At 38.6% G+C, this 4,128-nt stretch overlaps 1 non-coding gene across 1 annotated transcript; it reads left to right on the forward strand.

The window, feature by feature from the left end:
* Positions 1-247: 247 nt before the first annotated feature.
* On the forward strand, positions 248-355 carry LOC112704663 (small nucleolar RNA R71). Its single transcript, XR_003155277.1, has one exon. It is a non-coding gene; the product is annotated as a small nucleolar RNA R71 (small nucleolar RNA).
* The last annotated feature ends 3,773 nt before the right edge of the window (positions 356-4,128 follow it).

Raw genomic sequence — 4,128 nt, forward strand, 5'->3', positions numbered from 1 at the left:
TGTTCTGAGCCAATATGGCATTCAGAGTGTCAATCTCAAGAACTCCTTTCTTCTGACTAGTCCCATTGTTCACAGGATTTCTTTCAGAAGTGTACATGAATTGGTTATTTGCAACCATTTCAATCAGTTCTTGAGCTTCAGTAGGCGTCTTCTTCAGATGAAGAGATCCTCCAGAAGAGCTATCCAAAGACATCTTGGATAGTTCAGAGAGACCATCATAGAAAATACCTATGATGCTCCATTCAGAAAGCATGTCAGAAGGACACTTTCTGATTAATTGTTTGTATCTTTCCCAAGCTTCATAGAAGGATTCTCCTTCCTTCTGTCTGAAGGTTTGGACTTCCACTCTAAGCTTACTCAATTTTTGAGGTGGAACGAACTTTGCCAAGAAGGCATTGACTAGCTTTTCCCAAGAGTCCAGGCTTTCTTTAGGTTGAGAATCCAACCATGTTCTAGCTCTGTCTCTTACAGCAAAAGGGAATAGCATTAGTCTGTAGACCTCAGGGTCAACTCCATTAGTCTTGACAGTGTCACAGATTTGCAAGAACTCAGCTAAAAACTGATGAGGATCTTCCAATGGAAGTCCATGGAACTTGCAATTCTGTTGCATTAGAGAAACTAATTGAGGCTTAAGCTCAAAGTTGTTTGCTCCAATGGCAGGGATAGAGATGCTTCTCCCATAGAAGTCGGAAGTAGGTGCAGTAAAGTCACCCAGCACCTTCCTTGCATTGTTGGCATTGTTGTTGTTTTCGACTGCCATGAGTTCTTCTTCCTTGAAGAATTCGTTCAGGTTCTCTAAAGAGAGTTGTGCTTTGGCTTCTCTTAGCTTTCTCTTCAAGGTCCTTTCAGGTTCAGGATCAGCCTCAACAAGAATGCCTTTGTCTTTGCTCCTGCTCATAAGAAAGAGAAGGGAACAAGAAAATGTGGAATCCTCTATGTCACAGTATAGAGATTCCTTTAGGTGTCAGAGGAAAAGAAGAGTAGAAGACAGAAGTGGAAAATTCGAACTTAACAAAGGAGATGGAGTTCGAATTTTGCATTAAGGATAGTGTTAGTCCATAAATAGAAGGATGTGAGAAGGAGGGAAGTAATTTTCGAAAATTAAGTGAAAAATTTTGAAAACATTTTTGAAAAACATTACTTAATTTTCGAAAATGAAAATGGAAAAGAAATCAAGTGATTTCGAAAAAGATTTTGAAATTAGAAGTCAAAAAGATTTGATTGAAAACTATTTTGAAAAAGATGTGGTTAAGAAGATATGATTGATTAAAAAAAATGTGATTGAGAAGATATGATTTGAAAAACATTTTAAAAAGATTTGATTTGAAAATTAAAAACTTGACTAACAAGAAAAGATATGATTCAAACATTAAACCTTTCTCAACAGAAAAGGTAACATACTTGAAATGTTGAATCAAATCATTGATTGATAGTAAGTATCTTTAAAAATGGAAAGAAATTGGTTTTGAAAAAGATTTGATTGGAAAATTGATTTGAAAAAGATTTGATTTTGAAAAGATTTTGAAAACTTAGAAAAATTTGATTTGAAAACAAAATCTTCCCTTCTAGCCATCCTGGCGTTAAACGCCCAGAATGGTATCCATTCTGGCGTTTAACGCCCAAAATGCTACCCTTTTGGGCGTTAAACGCCCAACCAGGTACCCTGGCTGGCGTTTAAACGCCAGTCTGTCCTTCTTCACTGGGCGTTTTGAACGCCCAGCTTTTTCTGTGCAATTCCTCTGCTGTATGTTCTGAATCTTCAATTCTCTGTATTATTGACTTGAAAAGACACAAATTAAAAATATTTTTGGATTTTTAATAATAAGAACAAATCAAAATGCAATAAGAATTAGATAACAATGCATGCAAGACACCAAACTTAGCAGTTTGTATACTACTGACACTAACAAATTGAAAATGCATATGAGACACACAAAACATTCAAGTCAATAGAATTCAAAGATCAGAGCAAGTAAATCATCAAGAACATCTTGAAGATCACTAAGACATATGAATGCATGCAATTGACACCAAACTTAAGATGAGACACTAGACTCAAACAAGAAATATTTGGATTTTATGATTTTTTTTATTTTTTGTGTTTTTCGAAAATTAAGTGGAAAAAGATATCAAAATTCTTAATGAGAATTCCAGGGATCAGTGCAATGCTAGTCTAAGACTCCGGTCCAGGAATTAGACATGGCTTCACAGCCAGCCAAGCTTTCAAGGAAAGCTTCGGTCCAAAACACTAGACATGGCTAAAGGCCAGCCAAGCCTTAGCAGATCACTGCTCCAAAAGCAAAGTTGATAAAAATCAACAAGCTCTTGTGGTGATAAGTTGAAACCTCTGTCCAATGAGATTAGACATGGCTTCTCAGCCAGCCAGATTTCAACAAATCATCATGAAACTCTAGAATTCATCTTCAAGAATTTCGAAAAAATAAATACCTAATCTAAGCAACAAGATGAACCTTCAGTTGTCCAAACTTGAACAATCCCTGGCAATAACGCCAATAACTTGGTGTTGTTGCCGGATCTTGGCACTGATGTTACCAAAAGCTTGCTCAAAACTTGAACAATCCCCGGCAACGGCGCCAAAAACTTGGTGCGCGAAATTGTGAACAATACTTTTTCACAACTCTCATAATCCCCGGTAATGGCTCCAAAAACGTGGTAGCTCAATACCATGGCATTACACAACTTCGCACAACTAACCAGCAAGTGCACTGGGTCGTCCAAGTAATAAACCTTACGCGAGTAAGGGTCGATCCCACGGAGATTGTTAGTATTGAAGCAAGCTATGGTCATCTTGTAAATCTTAGTCAGGCAAACTCAAATGTATATGGTGATGAACGAAAATAACACAAAGGTAAAGATAGAGATACTTATGTAATTCATTGGTAGGAACTTCAGATAAGCGCATGAAGATGCCTTCCCTTCCATCTCTCTACTTTCCTACTGTCTTCATCCAATCCTTCTTACTCCTTTCCATGGCAAGCTTAAGCAAGGGTTTCACCGTTGTCAGTGGCTACCTCCCATCCTCTCAGTGAAAGCGATTGCATATGCTCTGTCACAGCATAGCGGAATTCATCTGTCGGTTCTCAATCAGGCCGGAATAGAATCCAGTGATTCTTTTGCGTCTGTCACTAACGCCCCGCCTCAGGAGTTTGAAGCACGTCACAGTCATTCAATCATTGAATCCTACTCAGAATACCACAGACAAGGTTAGACCTTCCGGATTCTCTTGAATGCTGCCATCAGTTCTCGCCTATACCACGAAGATTCCGGTTAAAGAATCCAAGAGATATTCACTATGGCCTTAGTTGCTTGTAGAACAAGAGTGGTTGTCATCACTTTGTTCATGGGTGAGAATGGTGATGATTCGTGACAATCATCACTTCATCAAGTGAAAACAATGATATCTTGATAAAGAACAAGCGAATGAATGAAGAACAATAGTATGCATTAATACTCGAGTACAGCAGAGCTCCACACCTTAATCTTGGTGTAGAAACTCCACGTTGAAATACATAACATAAGGTCTAGCATGCGTGACCAGCCTCCAATGATCAAAATCTAAAGAAAAAAGGTTCCAAGATCAAAAGATTTTTATACAATATCAAAGTCCTACTTATAGAAACTAGTAGCCTAAGGTACAGAAATGAGTAAATGACATAAAATCCTCTTCCGGGCCCACTTGTGTGTGCTTGGGCTGAGCAATGAAGCATTTTTCGTGCAGAGACTCTTCTTGGAGTTAAACGCCAGCTTTAGTGCCAGTTTGGCGTTTAACTCCCATTTGGGGTGCCAGTTCCAGCGTTTAACGCTGGATTCTTGAGGTGACTTTGAACGCCGGTTTGGCCATCAAATCTTGGCAAAGTATGGACTATCATATATTGCTGGAAAGCCAGGATGTCTACTTTCCAACGCCGTGAGAGCGTGCCAATTGGGCTTCTGTAGCTCCAGAAAATCCACTTCGATTGCAGGGAGTCAGAATCCAACAGCATCTGCAGTCCTTTTTGTCTCTGAATCAGATTTTGTCAGGTCCCTCAATTTCAGCCAGAAAATACCTGAAATCACAGAAAAACAATAAACTCATAGTAAAGTCCAGAAAAGTGAATTTTAACTAAA

This window comes from Arachis hypogaea, chromosome 7 (assembly GCF_003086295.3).
Source record: "Arachis hypogaea cultivar Tifrunner chromosome 7, arahy.Tifrunner.gnm2.J5K5, whole genome shotgun sequence".
NCBI classification, from domain to species: domain Eukaryota; kingdom Viridiplantae; phylum Streptophyta; class Magnoliopsida; order Fabales; family Fabaceae; genus Arachis; species Arachis hypogaea.